This window comes from Hemicordylus capensis, chromosome 3 (genome assembly GCF_027244095.1).
Source record: "Hemicordylus capensis ecotype Gifberg chromosome 3, rHemCap1.1.pri, whole genome shotgun sequence".
In the NCBI taxonomy this organism is placed as follows: Eukaryota; Metazoa; Chordata; class Lepidosauria; order Squamata; family Cordylidae; genus Hemicordylus; species Hemicordylus capensis.
In genome coordinates, this window is record NC_069659.1 from 55,064,806 (window position 1) to 55,087,128 (window position 22,323).

Here is a 22,323-nt window from a genome sequence, read left to right on the forward strand (position 1 = left end):
AAGCAGGACATTCTACAGAATGTCACCACTTGCATACCCACATGAGTGCAGGGTGTTGAGCGGCAGAGCACCACAGAGTGGGTGGGGGAGCCACGCTGGGCCCTCTGGAATCCCCCTTTCCCCTGCTGTGTGCAAGCAGCAGAGTGGCTGCTCTCATTATTGCAGCCACACCACTGTGCGCACTGCCAATTCCTTCCCCCGGGCATACTGCCAAAAATGGTGGTGGGCCAGTCAAGCGCCCAGCTACCTGAAATAATGCTACACATGATCACCTACCAAGGTAGAACCAACTATAGGTTTGTCCTTCCTCAGTAAAGACCTGGATAGGGGAGCTGGGCTACCCAGGTCTGAAGCAGCTGGGACCAGAAAGCTCCTGGTGCTCCAGATGACACGAGCTGCCTGGGTTACCCCAGGCAGCTTGTGTCAAGTTAATGGCGTCAATATGTTAGCTAAAATTAGAATTAATTTTAAAAACCTGTTTTAATCATTATTTTATTCTATTGTTTTATTGCCAAGTATTTTAATTTGTGACTTTTAAATATTTTAAATGTTGTGCACTGCCTAGAGGTGTACATAACAGGCAGTATAAAAATATGACAAACAAGTAAATGAATAAATAACCACATTGTGTTAGATTATATTGTTGTAATCTGCATTGGTTTGGCATGTTAGATTTCGTAAGTATTATCCTGCAATTCTGTTTTCGTTAAGCCACTGTGCATACTCGATGAGTAGAAGAGCAGGATATAAATATAGTCCATTTAAAGTCCATTTAAGAAAACAGCAACAGAATTACATACTAAAAGCCTGTTGAAGAGAGAAATGTTCTTAATTTCCCCCCTAAAATTAGACAGTTCAATTTCCCCCTAAAATGGAGCCAGAAAAGATTTTTTTTAAAAATATTTTAAACCTATGTTATACCTGTCCTTTACCTGCCTTTCACCCACATTATCTCCAAGACTGTTTACAATACAGTACATACCTAAAACTTCCCAATGCCCTTATTCCCCCAGCTGGTGCAGAAGCCAGAGAAACAAGCTTCTTGCAGCTGTTCCTTCCCTGTCCAATCGATGGAGCCAGGCTGTTCTTCCCCTGGCCTGTAGTATTCTTCCTGAGAGGCAGGAATGCAGCCTCTCAGAGTCTCTTAGCCCTTTGGCCAATGGACAAGACCAGAGTGTTTCCCTTTGCTTCAATAGCCTCTGGCAGATTTCTTTCTGGCTCCCGCTGCCAGAAGAAATGCTGTAGTGAGGAAACAAGCAGAAATCCTTAGTAGGGAAACAAGCTCCATGCAGCTGCTCATTCTCTGGCAGACTGCTGGGTTCAGGCTGGTCTTGCCTGTGTCATTGTGTCCTTCCTCGGAGGGAGGAGTGTAACCTCCACTGGCTGATGGTGGAGCTCAGAATGTCCTTCCCTTCATTTATGTGGCCCTAGAGCAGCAAGCAGACTTACCTTGTGCCCAGAACAACATGCAGCCGCTCTGTGCCAGTTCTACATGTTGATCCCAGTGGTGACTGACCACTAGTGTGGGTGTGGAGATTCTTCACATGTTTGAACCAACACACAGTCCAAGAGGTGTTTGAACTACTATACTTACTGATTGGAGCACCACTACTTCCACATCACTCAGGTGTAATGCTTTTTTAACACTTAAAACCCTCCAAAACAACTCGATGTTTGGCTGCAAGTCACCACCAAATAATTTATTTACACTTGAGTGCAGTGTACAGCTTTTAAATTTAATCTGGCTTGTGGTAGGTGGGGTTGAAATAATATTGGATACCTAAGGTGTTGAGAGTGGCAGCAGATTGCTTTAAGTGCCTTTTTAAAACACTGACTGATATCCAGACTAACATTTTGCATGCCAAAACATATTTTGCTCACACAGCAGGGGAGGGATGATTTTTGCTGATCTCTCCTTCCCCCAGTAGCCCACTGTGCCTTCTGAAAGTATGTCCCTAAGGGTTGTAGGGTCCTCAGAGACATATTTTCACAAGGCATAGTTGGCTCTAGAGGGAAGGGGAGATACTTGAAAATTTATCTCTTCCATTAGCCTGGATGTCAGCCATTTTGTCTGCAATAGGACCTTGATGCAAGTTTGCCCATGCTTGCCTGTACCAAAATGTTCAGGCAGGATAAAATATCCACTGGAGACCTACAGGCTTGCTTCACACAAGACATGGTTACAACAATAAAAGACAGATGAAAGACACTTTGCATGCTATTTTTTCTTTAGGGTCAGGAACAATAAGACTTAAAAATATGGGAGAGAATGCAGCGAGCTTTGGAATCTGCTAATAAAATGGGTTTGGCAGACATCTGAGAAAAAATAAATTGGTTTCCTACATTTTAGAGGGGATATTGTCCTCCAGATCTTGTTTTTAATGCACTTCTCTTCTTGCAGAATGAGAGGCGCTTTTAAAAGCAAACATGCTACTAGATTGCTACTAGGACACTATATAGCTTTAAAACAGATGGCTATAAAAAACAGGATTATCTCTATATTAGTCATGATGGAGTTCATGGCACATTTGCACATCCTGGTTTTGACAGTACATAAAAGTTGCGAGCACATTCTTGCAAATATTTTTTTTTTTTTAATGCTGTGAATGAAGTCTTCTTTTTTAAAAGTCCTCAACTAAAACAAGAGATGTGAAGTCCTGAAAAAATGGGGGGTTGGGGTAGGGTTCTTTTGTAATGAGGGAAATGAAAATTTTCAAAAAAGAAAAAAGGGGGAAAAAGAAATATTTTATCTTGCAAAATGATAAGTGGAATACTTAATGTTTAAAACAATCTTATTAAACAACTTATTCACTGCACATTATTTTGATTCAACATTTAAAGATTGTGATGTTAATGATTCAAGGATTGCTATGGCATTGAGCTAGATTATTAAACAAGCAACATCCTCTGTGTTTGTTGAAGGCTTTTAATATCTTGTTAGTGTATTATTTTACTTCATAGTATGTATAATCTCCAAAATTAACTTAGCATCTTCTTTTCCTCCGTTTCTCAAGTCTTTTCATAAGTTATTTGCATGTTGGGGGTGTTGATACCTTGGATATATACATATGTTCTTTTTTCGCTTATTATAATTGCTTTCAAAATGATAATAGAATGTAGAATGTGTTGTTCAGAAGAAGTTCACACTTGGATTTGTTGAATAGATGGTATTTTATATCTAGTACTATATTAAAGGGTTTGGATTCAGTGCCATTAGCACATGTAATAACAGAGGGCAATCCTCCCCCCCCACACACACACACTTCTCCCCTGCCCCTTGGAGCTGGGTGAATCCTTCAAGCATGACTTTAAACAGCAATGGGACTGTAAAAGGAGCTCTCAGATAGGACAGAATAAAAATTCAGGCAGAGATTTTTGAGGGGAGTGGCAAAAGCAGAGTGGCATTAGTGTGGCAAGAGCAATTTGTTGCTTTCTGAATCATAAAACAAACAGAACAGAATGTGCCCCCTAACACTGCAGTAGGATATCAAGGAAGCTGTTTTTTTTAAAGAGACGGACTTAAAATGGTCACAAAATATCATAGGAGGAATGTGCATTGAATGCTCCTATCATGAGGCAATGGGCACTAGCCAGTAGGTACTTTTGACAGTTGTGTAACCAATCATTCTGCATAGCAAGTGAAGGAACAAATGGATGTGAGAACTGGTAGAATAATCAGATGCAGCAGCTGGTGGACTAATTGGGTTTTCCCACTGAAAAAATATTAGAGTTGGTGCTGGGGAAATGTGATATTTTGCAATGCAAGTGATGCCTTGAGGGATATCTCCTGGATTCTGTGAAACAAATGAGTTTCAAATGTGCATTTATAATGCTATAAGCTGATTGCCCTGAAGGGCCCTTAATAGTCATGCTGATGTAACAGATTAAACAAGTTGTTCTGGTAAGAACTAATCTGCCTACTTTCCTTTCACTATAATCTTAATTGATAACTACCATCCTCACAAGTTAGCTCACTTCAGCCTTAAACATTCATGCATATGCCATCTTGAATTGAGATGGATGACATCATCACAAACTATGCCCTTGAGCCATCCCTATGTGTCCCTACAGCTGTAATTTGGTTCAAATCAAATTTTGGTTCAAGAGTTAGCCCACAAGGTGGTTCACAAGTTAGCCCACTTGCACGTGAGATGTTCATGCGTTCGTCATCTTGATTTGGTGTGGATGACATCATCACAAACGGTGCCACTGAGGTGTCTCTATGTGTCACTCACCACAACTGTACCCAATTTGATTCAAATTAGCTAGGCAGTCCAAAAATTAGCACACTTGCACCTCAGACGTTCACGTATCCACGATCTTGAATCAGGGTGGCTGCCATAATCACAAAATATGCCATGCCTCTGTGAAAATTTGGTTCAGATTGGTTAGGTGGTTCTCAAGTTAGCCTTCTTGCCATCAGTGGATGACTTAATCACAAACTACACCCTCTCTCTATGTGTCACTCACCACAAATGTACCTAATTTGGTTGAAATCAGTTAGGTGGCCCACAGATTAGCACACTTGCACCTCAAATGTTTGTGTGGCTGCCATCTTGAATTGGGGTAGATTACATCATCACAAACTATGCCATTGAGGTGTCCCTATGAGTCCCTACAACTGTACCCAATTTGGTTCAAATTGGTCAAGGCATTGCGATGTTGATGCCGGGGCGGGGTAAACACACATATAGATACATGGACACACACAATCACAGAATGCCAGGTGATCTCATAAGCTTACCTTCCTTAATGAAAGTAGGCTAAAAATGCAAAGCAGGAGTGGTAATACCTGCATTGGACCAACTGATGTTCAAAATGCTGGAAGCAAGTTTTTGCAAACCACAAAATATCGCATTGAGCCAGGGTTAGATCCAGATCTTTGTGGATCCTTGGAAATTGCAGTGTCCTCAGTCATGGGCTTCTTCTAGTTCCTTAAAGATTGAAACATCTTTCAGCACCAGAAAAGACTAAAAGAATGAAATGACTGGGGCATCTCAGTCTCTTGATCCTCAGTCTCCATCACAGTTTTTAGAAAGCATGTCAAATCGTGGCTTTTTACCCAGGCTTTTATATGATTGTTTCCACTGCTGCTTCTTGTATTTTGTACTGTTTTTATGCTTGTGTTTTAATTTAATTTTTTAAAATCCAATTTGTTTTTATATTTTTTAGCTCAATATTTTAATGTGTGTTTTTTATAATCTTGTTTTAAATTTTATTGTGAGCTGCCTTGGGATTTTCTTAATGAAAGGCGGGGAATAAATTTAACAATCAATCAATCAATCAATCAAATCATGGGAAAAGACACAATCACGCTTACAGCATTCATCTCTTCATGCTGAACTAGCTTAACCCGCGCAGAGCATCTGCATGCTAGTACTTGACTGCTCCCCTCACCCCCTACCACAGCCCCCTCACCTCAGAGATCTCTCCACCCTCACCTGAGCCATACTCCTGCCCCTCCTCTTCCATCCGGTTGCTTCCATCCCCCTCACCCCTCTGGGTCAGTTCTCCATTCCTTTACTCCACCCCCCTTATCCCTCTTGGTTGCAGCTGCAGTGTTGCGGGTGCCTATTGGTCAAGCTGCTGCCCCCTATTCCCAGAAACCTCCCCACCCTCACTTGAGCCCCACATAAGCAGCAGTTGACCAGGTCCTTCCTCACTGCCACCACGGCTGCTCCTTCCTCTCAGGCTGCTGACCAGCCCGGGGTCATCCCTTGCCTGCCTGCCTCCCTCAGCCTATGGCTTCCGTAGCCCCAAACAGCAGCAGTGGTTGACTGGACCCTTCCTTGCTGCCAATAGGTACTGCCATGGCTGCTCATTCCCCTCAGGCTGCTGACAGGCTCGGGCCCGTCCCTCACCCTTCCTTCTTTCTTTCTTGTCCTCACTTCTTTTTTATCTTTCTCTCTCCTCCACTCGCTCTTCCCCTCTGTCTTTCTTCCCCTCCCTTTTTATTCATTCATCCTCTCTCTTTCTCTCTTCCTGAGTTAACAGATCTTGTTCATCTTGTTTCCTCATCTAATTCACAATTGCTGCCTCCTTCTCCTGAAGGGGCTCCTTCCTTTCCTACCTCACAGCCCCTCTCTTTGCAGACCCCTGCCCACTATCATATTCATATATGTATACGTATATGTGTGTGTGTGTGTGTGTATCTCCTCTCCTCTACAATCAAGAACATGTTCCGACCGAACAGTTGCATTCCAACTGTCCTTAACCATCACAGGCTCCTCCCTCTATCTGCATATGGAATCCCCACTGTCCAATCAACATGGTCCTTCTGCTCTCACAGGCTCTTCCTCCCTATCAACATATGGAATATCCACTGCCCAATCACCACGGTGCTTCTGCTCATGAACTCTTGCAAGAGCTGCCACGCAAGGGATTAGCCACTGGTATACCTTAGAGAATTATATATATAGATGCTGCAATAAGTGTGAAAAGCAAGATGGGTCAGAGCTCTAATTGTGTGCATGGGTTCCAAGAACCCATGCGCAGCTGCCACCAGAGCACCGTGTTCAATGTGGAGCACCCTTTGGTGCCCCCATGCCTCTTCTCTCCCTACATGCAAGGCACCCCTTTCCTGCCCGCTGTGTGTGCAGTGGCCATCTGAGTGGTGGGGAGAAGGCACCTTGCAATCCCAGGCTGCTTGGTCAGGGCTGCTGCCAACACATGCACAGTGGGGGGAAAAGGGGAACACCACACATGCAGTACAAAGAGAAGGGGCACTCCATGTCCAGCAGGAAGAGAGATGGCATCACGGGGGAGGCCATGTCCAGGTTGTGGGTGGGGCGACCTGCAGATGGGATGCCTACGCCCTCCCTACCACAAGGCCAGCTCTTCTCTCCAACTTATATGCAACATATATGTAGCTCTCCTCTCTTCTTATATGCAGTCAAGACCAGAAAATGGGGCTAGGAAGGCAAATGATAGGCTGTGGACAGGACTTTCGGCCCACTTGTAGACTTGTAAGAGTTCAGCAGTCTTCTACTGAATGCCTAAACAGGGCTACATTATTCACATGCTCTGCTGAATGCAGGTACAACTGTGCCATGCACTTCCTATCTGTATCCTGCATTTCAAGGTGTCTTACACTGATTCACTCTAAAATTCCCACAAAATTCCCACAAAAAACATATTCATACATCTGAACCTTGTTACAACATACTGAGAGGCTGTTCTCACACACAGCCTAACAGTTAGGCTGTGTGTGAGAACCACCAGGATTGGGCCAAGTCCCGGTGAGGCAGTGTTACTTATCCTGGCTTTTCAGCCCAGCTGTTAGCTGAGGTTAAGGCAGTGAGGGCTCCCTTAACCCGGGCTACCTGTTCATATGTGAGCACAGGCTGCTTCCAGCCTGGCTGCATTCAGAGACGGGTGCCTAGAGTGCCTGTCTCTTGGGGGAATTCCTCCAATACGTCACGCATGTCATGCAGTGCATTGCGAGATTCCCAGAAGGCAGGACACATCAGCCCAGCCTCCGGAGCTGCGCACTGTGCCACGCAGCGATGCTCATCTGGGAGAACAATTGACGGGATGGAAGGTCCCACCTGCCCGGTTGTGTGAATGACCTCATTGTCTGAAGAAGGCTATGGTTTTGGTCATTTCCAAATGATTTAGCCTTTAAAAATTGCAATTGTACTGTGGGATCAAGCCATAGAGAAGTAGTTTCATGATACTTTGATAACACATGAGCCTGTCATTAGTGTGATGTCCAGATTTACCTTCAGCTCTGTTAAGAAAGTGACTAGTCTGTTCTGCACCATATACTTCCTGCCTTCAAAGAGTCCTGTGAAGTCCACTTGTTCTGGAAGGATGCTTTAATTTCTAACTTGGCTGGCAATTTCTTGGCTGACAAGTTTTCTATTTCTTGGCAGACAATTTTTATTATATCCTGGTAATTAAAAAAAAAAGTAAATAACAAATCACTTTGTTTGAAAACCCAAGGTTAAGTCTCTGCCTCAACTCTCCTCCCACTGCTGTGAGCCTTCACTTGAGGGCCAGGTTTTGCTTTTGGGGACTTAATTGTGATAAGTCTCCCCAGTTCAGTGCTTAATAGCTTCTTCCCTCACAAACACAAAGTAATCTTATATAGATATAACTAAGAGTTTATTCAGCAACAACTCCATTTTCTCCTCCCCTCCCCCTCTTTTTCCTTTCTGACTCTACCCCCCCAACACACACACACACACACACACACACACACACACACACACACACACACACTACAGGATCCCCTCTGGGACAAACAACAAAACATAGAAGATACTTGGTATAATACAACATGCTAGTTTTTCACTTTCTAGCTCATACCAGACTCAACACAAGAAACCCCAGTTGAGTGAAAACAGATTTGTCAATGCTAATGTCAATGTGGGGGTGGCAGGGTGGGATGGTGAGTGAATTTTGTTGAAACCATAGCATGGGTGGAAAGAATTAAAAACAACAACCCTTCACCCATGCCATGGTCTCAGTCCTGATTAGTGTCTCTCCTGCTTTCAGTTGTTATTTTTCTTAATGGAAAACAGGGCAAACTAATATAATGAGGTTGTTCTCAGGATCATAGGAAGCTGCCATATGCTGAGTCAGACCATTGGTCTATCTAGCTCAGTATTGTCTTCACAGACTGGCAGCAGCTTCTCCAAGGTTGCAGGCAGGAATCTCTCTCAGCCCCATCTTGAAGAAGCCAGGGAGGGAACTCGAAACCTTCAGCTCTTCCCAGAGTGGCTCCATCCCCTAAGGGTCTTACAGTGCTCACACTTCAAGACTCCCTTTCATATGCAATGGGGCGGATCCTGCTTAACTAAGGGGACACGTCATGCTTGCTACCACAAGACCAGCTCTTCTCTCCAACTTATATGCAACATATATGTAGCTCTCCTCTCTTCTTATATGCAGTCAAGACCAGACTAAGGCAGCCAAGCCCAGGCTTGGCTGCACATGAGAAGCAGTGGGAGGCTCCCAGCAGCACCTCTGCAGCAAGCCCGCCTACAGAACCTGCCTCTTAAATGAGGCTAAGGGAGTGAGCTCCATTTATTGGATCAAATGTCACTGACAGACTTCCACCCGTTCCTGAGGGTATCCCCACAATGCACCACACACGCATGCAGTGCATTGTGGAAATTCCGGGGGCCGGGATGATGCATCCCAACCAGTGTTCTCACTCACTTTTTTTTCATCTGTGTGCAGAATGAGTTTTGTTCTGGGCAGCAGTATCAAGGCAGTGTGCATGGACATGCATTCAGAGTGGGACTTTCCTGATTCAACCTGAGTGGGATCTAACATTGACTGAGTAGACATCAAAAACTGTGAGCGCACACACTTGTACATACCTTAAAAGGAACACTGGTCCTGATGGCCACACCTCTGCACTGCCAGGGGAAGCAGCAGACCTCAAACTGGTCCGCTGCTGGTCCATCTGGGTGTGCAGGATTGCATGTTTTGACACTCCCAGAACCAGGAGCTGGATTGTCTGTGGAGAAGGCACGCTTCTGATGACTTCCCCACTGCCTATCCTGCAGCCCTCTCATGCACAATATGTCGTTTGGCCCTTTGAATATCTGTCTTCAAAAAAGCCACACAGGATTCTTAGCCACTTTTTGTTTTACAAATGGTTGTGAATGGTTTGGGAAAGACCTGCAGCCAACTTCTACTTGTGTCCATATGCCAGTGCTGATTTGAAGAACTATTAAAATCTAATCGAAAGAAAACTTCAGTAGTACAATATATGTTTTCCCTCTCTCTTGGGTTGCTCTCTCTTCTTTTAGCACTGAAAGTTAAACAGATTTCCTTATGCACAGAGCTGCTCAGATACTGATACTTTGTGCAGAGCTAAAATATTTGCTTAGAATTTCACATTACAGGTGTTAAAAATATGGTGACTTTGTCAACCTTTCGACATTTGTTCTCAGAGCTTATAAAATGTGTAGAAATCTCATTGCTAAAGTAAGCATAGTGGCAGAAGTATTAGTATGTATTTTTGTCTCATGTGTGATATTTATCCTTGAACAGAGATTTATTTGCCAGCTTTCTACTCTGTTACTTCTAGATGCAGTTGGTGGGGACGTTACATTTGTAACGGGACCTAATCTCATTTTATGGCATGTGTAAACAAAAATGAATGACAGCAATGAATGCACCACTGAGAGACCTTAAAGGCCAAGTTGAAGACAGATCATCCTGGAGAGAATCTAGCTATGTGGTCGCTAAGAGTCGACACCGACTTGATGTCATTTAATCAATCAAACAAAAGTAATGTGAACAAATGAAATACTGATTACATGGAATACGTTAGAAAAAAGTAAGTATGTACATGTATTTATCTATTGTATTAATTCTTGTAGATGTGACTCTGGATTGGCTGGGCAAGGGAAGTGGCCGCTTAGGGAGGAAAGGAAAAGAAGGAAGACTAGGCTTCGGAAGACTCGCGCTCACTAGAGGGAGGGCCATGCAGGAAGGAGCCGGCTGAACGCTTGGCTGCCCAAGGAGGTGGCGGCAACGGCCAGCGGGGAAAACACAAGTAGCCTAGAAAGCGGCGGGGTGGGGCGGAAGCACGAATGAGAGAGAGAAAATGAGAGAGAAAGAGGGAAAAATGGAGGAGGGAGCAAGCTGGGGCAGAAGGCTGGGGGGGAGGGAACTGGGGCAGAAGGCTTGGGGGGAGAACGGACTGGGGCAGAAGGCTGGGGGGAGTGTACTGTGGAGGCAAGCGGTGGGCCACGGAGCTGGTACTTGGCCCAGCGGCGGGCCTGCCAGGCGGCGGGCCCGCCCCGCCCACGGAGGCCAGGCGGCGGTGGGCCCGGCTTGCCTGTGGAAGCCAGGTGGCGGGCCACGGATGCCAGCTTGCCCATGGAGGCAAGGTGCCCGTGGGAGGCCAGGGCGGGAGGGAACCGGGCGGCGAAACTTCCCTGTTCGTCGCCTGGGAGGAGGAGTGGCGGCGGCGGTGACCTTTGCAGCCACCCGCCACCCGGTAAGGCCTGTGGCAGCAGAGGTAAAGAACTCAGTGCGGGGAGGGGAGGGGAAGAGACAGAGCGAGCGAGAGAGGCATGGGGGGGAGAGAGACAGAGCTCGCAAGAGAGACGCGGGGGGGAAGAGAGACAGAGTGAGCGAGAGAGGCACGGGGGAAGAGAGACAGAGCTCACGAGAGAGGCGCGGGGGGGAGAGAGACAGAGTGAGCGAGGGAGGCACGGGGGGGAGAGAGACAGAACTCATGAGAGAGGCGCGGGGGGGAGAGAGACAGAGTGAGCAAGGGAGGCACGGGGGAGAGAGACAGAGCTCACAAGAGAGGCGCGGGGGGAAGAGAGACAGAGTGAGCGAGGGAGGCATGGGGGGAGAGAGACAGAGCTCACGAGAGAGGCGCGGGGGGAAGAGAGACAGAGTGAGCGAGGGAGGCATGGGGGGAGAGAGACAGAGCTCACGAGAGAGGCGCGGGGGGAAGAGAGACAGAGCGAGCGAGGGAGGCACGGGGGGAGAGACACAGAGCTCACGAGAGAGGCGCGGGGGAAGAGAGACAGAGCGAGCGAGAGAGGCACGGGGGGAGAGACACAGAGCTCACGAGAGAGGCGCGGGGGAAGAGAGACAGAGCGAGCGAGAGAGGCACGGGGGGGAGAGAGACAGAGCTCGCGAGAGAGGCGCGGGGGGAAGAGAGAAAGAGTGAGCGAGGGAGGCACGGGGGGAGAGAGACAGAGCTCACGAGAGAGGCGCGGGGGGAAGAGAGACAGAGTGAGCGAGGGAGGCGCGGGGGGGAGAGAGACAGAGCTCACGAGAGAGGCACGGGGGGAAGAGAGACAGAGTGAGCGAGAGAGGCACGGGGGAAGAGAGACAGAGCTCGCGAGAGAGGCGCGGGGGGAGAGAGAGACAGAGCTCACGAGAGAGGCGCGGGGGAGAGAGACAGAGCGAGCGAGGGAGGCGCGGGGCAAACAGAGCGAGCGAGGGAGGCGCGCGGGGGAGAGACAGAACAAACGAGAGAGGCGTGGGGGAGAGACAGCGAGCAAGAGAGACACGGGGGGAGAGACAGAGCGAGCGAGAGAGGCGCGGGGGGAGAGACAGAGCGAGCGAGAGAGGCGCAGAGGGGAGAGAGGCAGAGCGAGCGAGAGAGGTGGTGTGGGGGGGCAGAGCAAGCAAGAGAGCTGTTGTGGGGGGGACAGAGCGAGTGAGAGAGCTGTGGGAGGACCAGCCAAACAAATTCTCCCAAATAACCCCAAAAAGGAAGTGAACTACCGCACAGATGCTCTGTGCGGGTTCAGCTAGTTATTATTATTTCTTGTTTACACAGTCAGACAGGTGTTATTGACTGGTTTGTTTTATCCAGACCTCGAGTCCTTCCCAAGGACCTAGGATGGCTGGATTTTATTGTCAATGTTGTTGTTGTTGTTATAGATATCGTTGCAGAATATAGGCTGTTCCCAGTAAAGCTGCTTTTTGTAATTGGCTGATGGTGATTTCTGTCCAAAAGAGGATTACAAACTAAAAAGAAACCTAAGGGAGACACCAGCACAAGCCACTGGGAAGAATGCTATGCTGACTTGAACAGTTGCTATCCTTCGTAAGAACATAAGCAGAGTCTTGCTGGATCAGGCCCAAGGCCTATTAGTCCAGCATCCTGTTTCTCATAGCCACTTACCGGATGTCTCTGGGATGCTCACAAACAGGAGCTAAATGCATGGCTCCACTCCTGATGTTGCTTATCTGCAACCAGAATTCAGAGGCATCCTGCCTCTGAGCTTGGAGGTAGCCTGTAGCCATTGAGACTAGTAGCCACTGATAGGATTGTCCTCCATGAATGTTCTAAGCCCCTTTCAAAGCCATTCAGGTTGGTGGCCATCACAACAACCTGTGGCAGAGCATTCCACAGAATTATGTACCGTGCAAAAAAAAATACTTCTTTTTGTCAGTCCATATTCGCTAGCAATCAGTCTCATGGGATAACCTGTTTCTAGTGATCATGGGGGGGGGGGCTTCTCTCCATCCACTCTCTTCACACCACGCATAATTTTATAAACCTAGGCCATGTCTCCGCTTTGTCACTTTTTTCTAAACTAAGTAGACCCAAATATTTTAGTCTTATCTGCTACTAAATATAAGAGAACCACAATTTTCAGCCTACCTACTTCACAGGGTATAAATAAATTTTAAAAGATGCCCCTTTGCGGGACATCTCAGTTTATTGTACAAACATGTGCTGTGTTTAGTGTCATGCTTCTTTGTGAATATAACATCATAGTATATAACAAACTTCCTTTTTTTTTTTGCAAATTAAATTTTTATTGATTTTGACAATATTCTTATTAACATTCACCACAAATAAACAAAAAGGACTTCCCGCTCAGACCTCTTCGTGAATAATCAACTATCAAATTTACCTTTGCTATAATAATGATTCAAAATATAGATTTAAATAAACCTTACAAACACAATTTTAATCTACCCAACCTGCTGTTATTACTAAATTTCAAACCCTGCTGTAAAGTCCATAGTAGGAAAATAGTTCTTTAGATACAACAAAAATGGTTTCCAATCTTCTTTAAAACATTCTGTATATAACAAACTTCCAGTAAGGATTGGGTAGTTAATAGCTCTTTTAATTATTATTTTATTTTACATTTATTTTTTAATTCATTTTTACATTTTTATCCTGCCCTTCCTTCAAGGAGCCTAGAACGCTATACATGGTTATGTTTATCCCCACAACAACTCTGTGAGGTAGGTTAGTCTGAGACATAAGTGACTGGCCTAGAGTCACTCAGTGTATTTGATGCATGAATGGGGATTTAAACTCGGGTCCTAGTCTAGTCCTATTCCAACATTCTAACCATTACACCATGCTGGCTCTCATTTGGGTTCATTCACCATTTGGCATTGGTACAAACATGTTTGCTAACTTCTGCTAGTAGTATTCTGATGTAGGGGTTAAATGTATAAGCTGTCATTTTGGTTCTTTTCATCTAGGTCAAATGGTTAGTATGATAGTTTTCCAGGAGCATTTCCAAACAGCAGGCTTTGCCCAGGTTTTTCTGCAAGGCTTTACTGTGAGTTCGAATTTGCCCACCCCCCCACAACAATGCCAAAAGTTGATTTATTTTTACTCCGGACATAAATCAGGCTATGCTCTAATGTGCAATGAAAAACCCAAATCATGCTTGGAGTGATCCCTGATAGCTTTCAGGGACTTCAGGATAAATCTGGCCGATATGTGAATGCACATCCTCCATTCCAGAGGAGAAGCGAGCTAAAAAGCTCCATCTAGAAATGCTTCCGGCAAAGCAAATGTCCATAGAAAGAGTGTATAGTTTGGGTGAAGTGCTCATTATGTAAGCATCGCTGTTTGGAAAAGACTATAATATAATGGCTTGTATTTCACTAGAGAAAACAGAATTTTTTTCATGGATAATTTATATTTAGTACTGCTGCCTCTTACCTGGAGGAAAATCTGGACATGTAAATAGCCTTTGTTTATGTAGCCGATGCACATCTAAAATGTATATCTGGATGTGTATCCCCATCCATAACCCAGTTCTCAGCCATACTGATTACATTAAATGAATTAGGAAGAAAATAGCAATTACTTACTGGATGTTTTCAGTGTGAATGGTGGTCTCAGTTCCTGACAAGATCCACTGTTTGCTACACATAATTACCATTTAATGACAACAATTAGTTCACCAAATGACTGGAGTTGGGCAGGGGTCCATATGTTTATGGTTTTACTTAAGGGAATCTATGAACAAACTGGTTTTACTTAAGGAAATCTATCGTGTATATTTTACATTGTATCTGTTTTGTTGATGTTGTGCACTGTCCCGAACAGTAATTTACTGGGTATATTAATTTATTAATTATTATTAATTATTATTATTATTCATTAACAACACCAGGGTAGACACCAACAACAGCTATTGGAGGGATGCTGTGCTGGGGTTGGTCAGTTAATCTGCTCCTGCTAAATGTTAGTGGTGTGCATGGAACCGGCTGGCCCCTAAACATTAGGGGTGTGCATGGAACAGGACCGGGCCAGTTCGGTCTGGAACCCCCTTGACCCCCCCCCCCCGTTTGGTTCGGTCTGGTTTGGTTCAGTTGGGGGGGGGGTCACAGACCAAATAGCTATGAGAAGGTAAGGGGATTTTCTAAAGAGAAAGCCAGGCATGAATTTTAACTGATGTTAACATTCACAGTGGCAATAGTTATATGAACTTCAGTGGTGCTTCCCTGATTAAAACCAAGTGAACATCCGTCCTTAATTTCCTTTTGAAGCATACAGAAGCTTGCTTTTTAATGACACAATGCCTGTCTGCCTGTCTTCTCAAGGACAGGGATTTGACACTGAATGTTGATGTAGCTGAGCAAGTGTGGTTGACACAAGAGGTGCTTCTGATGAACACAAATATGTTCCTGAGGATGTGTCCAACCATAAGTTATCTAAACCTACCATGTCATAAAGCAATGCTAGAGCCACTGAAAGGGGAAAGCTGCAGACTCCTCTATAGAGAGGTCTATGATACAGTTGTTTTGCTAAAGTGCAAATGGTGCTTTAGACAGAGCACTTATAATATTCAGGGACCCTGGGTTAACATTCAGCTGGACTGGTGCATAATTTAGACTTGGAAAAGAATATTCGACAGAGCATTAATTATAACTGAAGAGGATATTTTGGAGAATTATTCTATCCACTCTATTAAATGCACTGGTGAATATTCTTTTCCAAGTCTATTTTTAGGTGATATACAAGATCACACCCATTTATTTTGAGGAGTTCCTTTGGAATAATTATGAAGCAATGACCTGTATATTTTGAAAACAGACTTTCAAGGCATCAGGGCAAAACCAGTAACAGTCTTAAAACTGTTCCCTTGGAAAGATATCCCTAATCCATGACCACATGAGTCATTAGCATGTTGTAGTGTTCTCCATCCAGGTTGACAAGCAAATGTGTGTATCATATATGTCTAAGGATAAGAAAGAATGCAAAAGCTTAGCTCCGGCCCCCACCCAGGGGCAATGGCTGACATCCAGAGTAACACTGAGGGTGCACAATGTGAGACAGCTCTGAAGCCCTCTGTGCCTCCTTCAAATATGTCCCTGATGGCTGCAGTTCCTCGGGGAAATATTTTCAGGTTGCACAGAGGGCTGCAGAAGGAGGGAAGGATTGGCAAATGTTGCCCCCTCCACTACTATGTGCCCACAACATTATTTGGCATGTGGAATCTTAGTCTGGATGTCAGCCAGCACTGTTGAAACAAAATGCTGACAGCCCTACATTTTAAGGGCAAATGTGAGTGATTGCTATTTATAAATGTGTTATTTCTGAATGATTACGTTTGGGGTGGTTTCATAAATGTCTGTAGAATCCTGCCATTGCAGATGGATAGGTTAGATAATCTTTGATATCTAGTTCTGTTTCCAGAGTTTTATACAGAATCAGGCGCATAACAATGATCGGGCAAGGGGAGACAGTCGTCTGGGGGCCCCACTGCCTGGAGGGGCCCCCCAGAGGCACCTCACGTGACTCCCCATTGCCCCCTGCCCAGCCCCAAGGCCCCTCAGCCACTTGCCCTGTTCGCCGTCTCTCCAGCTTGTTCTCCTGGCCGGCAATCCAGGCAGCAGACAAGCTGCAAAGAGCTCCTTTTCTCCGCCTCTCAGCTGATCGGCGGGTGGGCGGGGCTTCCACGGAGGCCTCCGTGTAGGCCGCAGTGAAGCCTGAACTCCAGTAGGGCCCAAGCCAGCCAGGAAGGAGGAGGCAGCCAGAGTGGCAACCACTGTTCTCTGCAGCAGACCCCTTGCTGCCCTGCCCAGCCCAGCATTTGCCAGGTACAGTGTGAACTCCTTTTTGTGGTTACCTTCCCTGCCCCCCCCGCCCCGGATATATAGACATCTGCTTGCCATAGGGCTTTGATATGGGGGGGGGAGGGACTGAGAAGTCTCTGAATATTTATTTTTAAACAGCTTGGAAAATTTGCTGGCTTAAAAAAAACTATCTAAAAAGTCCTATAAGTGGCTTGTTTCATGGCAGAAAATTACAAAAACTTCTGGAAAAAACAGTATTATATTTATTTTATTCATTCATTCATTCATTTATAAATGCACTTATGTTCAAGTTGTTTTGCAACCCAGAAGGTCTGAGTGAGAACTGTGAAGCATGTCTTGTGCTTTTATTTTATTTTATTTTTCTTGGGTGTGAACTGCTCCCCAATAACTTGCAGGGTAAATCTGGCCAACATGTGAATGCAGCACCTCCATTCCAGAGGAGATGTGTGTTAAAGGGCTTTAAAAGCCTCCTGTGAAAAACCTTCTGGAATCGAACTTGACTGAATTTGTTCAGAATTCTGAGAAAACAAACATAGGCTCACCCTGCATGGTTGAAAGTCTCCTTTGCTAATCTGCAGCGAGGGGCCCATTTTAATAATTCATCTTTCTAGTGTGTTCTAGGCATTAAAAGTAAAACAAATGTATAGTACTCAATGTATATCACTATATATTGTGACGTGTGCGTGTGTGTATTCAGTGAAATGTATTTGCAGGCAGCATACTTATTTTGGAATATCAGACTTAAATCCTTGGGGGCCTGGGGTGTGCGGAGGCCCTGGACTTTGAGTGGGGGGGGCATTTTAAAATCTCGTCTCTGGGCCCACTCCAACCTTGCTATGCCCCTGTACAGAATAAATTAAGGTTGTATATACCTGGATACTTGGAAGCCATGTTGGTTTCTGCAGGATTTATGAACATAAAAACAGGTTCTGGATGGCAGCCTTAGGTGTTATATTTTATTGAACCCACTTTTGCTGATGAAATTGTGGAGTAGTTTTATTGGTACATCCAACCTTGGAACAATAAAAGATGCTGTAATCTACTGTATATCTCTTAAAGCTAGTAGCAGACTTGGCAGGTTCAGAGTACTTTTATTAGGAGGAAGTAGATTTCTAGTAAAGTCTGTGCATTCCAGGTTTGTTCTGGAGGTGGCAGTACTGAAACAATTTATTTCAGTGTTCATGTAATGGGATATCCTAAAATACATTTTCATACTATATGAGATTTTTTTATTCAAAAATGTTTTATATTTAAAATGTATATTTTGGTGGCATTCCTCATTCTCATTTTAAAATATTTGAACTTCAAAAAGGATAGGATTCACAGTACTCTAGCATCAAAAGCTCCCATGACTACCAACTCATTTCTTACCAATGATACCCTTTTGCTAGAGCAACTGGCCCTATCCATTCCCAACACATCCCTCCAGTAGCTGTTGCTGGTGTCTGTCATGTTTATTTTTTAGATTGTGAGCCCTTTGGGGACAGGAAAGCATCTTATTTAGTTATATTCTATGTAAACCGCTTTGAGAACTTTTGTTGAAAAGAGGTATGTAAATACTCATCATTTATTATTATTATTATTTATTATTATTATTATTACATTTATCTCCCGCTCTTCCTCCAAGGAGCCCAGAGCGGTGTACTACATACTTGAGTTTCTCTTTCACAACAACCCTGTGAAGTAGGCTGGGCTGAGAGAGAAGTGACTGGCCCAGAGTCACCCAACTAGTTTTATGGTTGAATGGGGATTTGAACTCGGGTCTCCCCGGTCCTAGTCCAGCACTCTAACCACTACACCATGCTGGCTCTCTCTTATCCATCACATATGGGAGGACCATAGCAAGAATACATGTTTTACATGCATAAAGTCCCAGAATCAGCCCCAAGTATCTCCAAAGATGATCAGGAAATACTCATACCTGATACCACAGAGAACCACTGTCAGGCAGAGCAGACATTACTTGGCTAGAAGAACCAGTAGTCCGAACCAGTGGCAACCACATTACCAAGATAATGAGGCGATTCACACGAGCAGCAAAAAGCGGGCTAAAGGAGCCTAGCACACTTTTTGCTGATCACCCGCTGCCACAGGAGCTGTGTGGTTCCTGACAGCAAACTCTCCTAATTCCCCCTCCCCTTAGCCGAGGTTAGCGGAACAAGGCTCCCTTAGCAGCCCCCGATCCCCCGATTGTGTGGCCCCCAATCCCCGCAGCCCCCACCAGCTCCGTGACGGAGCCGGCAGTTGTGTGGGCAGCCAATCCAGCCGTCCTGGGCTGTCTGGGGATCGACTGCAGGGAGAGCGGGCTAAGCCCACTCTCCCCGCAAACCCTCTGAAGGTGGGTCTCACCAATCATGAGACTCGACTCAATATGTTAACTTGCTTTCAGCTTCTTTATCTCTTGAGAATCTTTTCTACTAAAGCCAATATGAAAATTCTTCTAGAAGCAGTTTCCTAGAAGCACAGAATTTAAAGATTCAATGGAGGAGAAATTTCAGAGGTGGATGAGAAATTCTTAAGTTTTGAGAGAGGTGGTTTATTGGTGGCAACAGCAGTGCCTTTTCTTTTCAGATTATTCTGTGTCTTTGCAGGCAGTGGCAGAAGCAGTGCTAGAAAGCTTAGGATTCTTCCATCTTTTAAAGAAGGCTATGATGTCTGAGGAGGGATATTAGGTAGTATCATTCCAGGTCTACCTCAGTGCCTTTTTTTGTTCCTGGAATGATACTACCTAATAGCTCTCTTCAGACTTCTGTAAGCCTTCTTGTAAAATACTTCTGTAAAAGATGGGACACATACCTATGTATACTGTCCAGCCAGCTGGAAGTCTGATCCCTGGTGTGTCACATACTCCCTCTCCCCATGCAGTTCATGCTTAGGATGTCCACCTGAAGAGACAAACACCTTAGGTGTGATGGCAAGTGTTTCCATGGTCAGCAGCTTCGGGCACCCGAGGCTGCCAATTACAAAAACACCTGCCATCATGCTATTTCCCATGAAATTCCAAGGGGGGGGGAAATGGTGGCTGTATAGAGCCAACCATCAGGAAGAGGCCGAGCACTTCCAGTGCTGCTTTTATAGCCGCTGCAAAGACACAACATACACTGAACCAATAATGCATACCAACATCGCATAAAATATGTTAAAATCATCATCAGTCATCATCATCATCATCGACAAAGGACACTCGCTGCCAGCACTAACCAGTGCTCTGGAAACTTGGGTTGAAAAGTGGTATATAAATATCTGTCATATTTGTATGGGTATACAAGCGGTCTTAGATTGTGAGCCCTTTGGGGACAGAGAGATATTTATTTATTTATATCTATATAAGCCACTTTGGGAACTTGTGTTGGAAAGTGGTATGTAAATATCCTTTGTATTCATATTTGTAGATAACTATACAACATAAGACAGAGTTTATATTGGACTAAATTGAACTTGTACTATGTATTCTCTTTAACGCTAACTTGGAATAATATACTTACCTTTGTCTAAAACATTGATATCAGTAGTTTATTCCCACAGTTTCGTGATTGAAACTTTTATAACCAAGGTGGAATAAGGATTGAAGGTGATATGAACATCGTTAGCACAAGCCATCATTCCCTCATATTTGCACAGATCTTTCTGAGGCAAAGGCCAAATACAAACATTCCTTGAGAGCCTATAAATCAAGTACAGATGGGAAATTATATGGCGCATCAGTTCTGAATACAATCAGTGCAAACATGTGCTGTTAGCAGAGTCAACGTTCATGAAGAGGAACAGAGATATTTGCATTGTGCTTTGTGCTGAGCTTCAATACCAAGCAACTTCTAATACATTGTCAATTATGACAACAGTTATTCTATTCAATGTGAATTAGTTTAACCCTGGTAAGATATGTGTCTGCATTCTGAAAAAGTACATTGATTGGCAGTCTTTCATACAACTCTGCCTCAATCTGCATGTGGCATCTCATAGTGTATGTTTCTCCAAGCAGAACCCAAACTCTAATATAATTCAAGTTAAATATTATTCCAGGATAATTCAAGTTAAAGGATTCTTAATAACCCCTGCTTTTTGTAATTGTTCTAGAAAAATGAAGATGTGTGGGTGCAAAGAGGAAATTGTTTCACTGTAGCTGGTTTAATAAATATGTTGATAGATTTATCTTTAATAAATATAACTTTAATAAATATATTGATAGATTTAGCTAGACAAATTTATAATTTTGTTTAAAATTTTAAGAAATAACTTGACATAAATTAGGGGTGGTGGTCCAACTTTATGCCCAGAAATGAATTTTTAGCTCAGTAGTTTTGAAATACTGTAAATAGGAAGAATTTTGAAAAAAGTCATGAAGTCACCCATAAAACTAGACAGCAGCTTTAACTGAATGGCTGTTGGGCTCTCTCCCAGCAGGGCCTGTTCTATGTGCTTTACAATTTTATCGTTGAGAACGCTTTCCATCAATTTGTCTGGAACGGATGTTAAATTAACTGGCCTGTAATTTCCCAGATCGCCCCTGGATCCCTACTATCCAGTCCTCTGGTAGAGAGCCTGATTTCAGGGATAAGTTGTACATTTTTGCAAGGAGGTTGGCATTTTCACATTTGAATTCTTTGAGGACTCTTGGATGGATGCCGTTTTGGCCCTGGTGATTTGCTAGTTTTTTTATTTTTCCATACAGTTTAGATCATCATCTCTTGTAACTTGTGACTCAGTTCTTAGGCTCTATCCCCGAAAAGCCTGGTTCAGGAACAGGTATATGCTCAGTATCCTCTGCTGTGAAGACAGATGCAAAGAACTCACTTAGCTTCTCTGCAACCTCCATATCCTCCTTAATAATCCCTTTCACTCCCTCATTGTATAATGGTCCAATCGCCTCCCTGCCAGGTTTCCTGATGTCTTTAAAGATTTTGTTATCCCCCTTGTTGCTTTTGGCTAAATGTTCCTCAAACTCTCTTTTTGCCTTCCTTATTGTCACCTTGCATTTCTTTTGCCAGAGTTTGTGCTCCTTTCTGTTCATTTGGGCAGGCCTTCCAATTTCAAAAGGAAGTGTTCTTCTCCTTTATGACTTCCTTTTCTTTACCTAATAGCCATGCTGGCATCCTCCTGGACTTAGTGGTACCTTTCCTCCTTTTTGGTATACATTCTAAATGGGATTCTAGTATTGAGATTTTGAGTAAACTCCATGCATTCTGAAGCAAAATGTGTCTCCTGATTTTGCCTTTCAGCTTTCTTTTCACCATACTCCTCATTTTGGAGAAGTTTCCTCTTCTGAAGTTCAAAGTGTCTGTGTTAGACTACTTTGGTGATTCTCTCCCCACATGTTTGCTGAAATTGATCACATTATAGTCATTGTTCCCCTAAAGGGTCCATGACACTGACATCATGCACAAAGTCCTGGGTACCACTCAGGATTAAATCCAAGGTTGCCTTCTCTCTGGTTGGTTCGAAGACCAACTGTTCTAGGGCATAGTCATTCAGTGTACGTAGAAATTTGACCTCTTTGTCATTGCATGACTGTGAATTTACCCAGGCTAT

General features: G+C 44.3%; 1 long non-coding RNA gene across 2 annotated transcripts in view; it reads left to right on the forward strand.

Annotated features, from left to right (window-relative positions):
• The first annotated feature begins 16,130 nt into the window (after positions 1-16,130).
• LOC128351114 (uncharacterized) overlaps positions 16,131-22,323 on the forward strand; it is a 60,829-nt gene continuing 54,636 nt past the window's right edge. The window contains exon 1 of one of the 2 annotated variants that reach the window (XR_008319593.1): positions 16,131-16,261. This is a non-coding gene — a long non-coding RNA (uncharacterized LOC128351114). Of the gene's footprint in view, positions 16,262-16,707; positions 16,798-22,323 lie in introns of those variants that run through there. The other variant, XR_008319592.1, reaches the window with a different exon arrangement.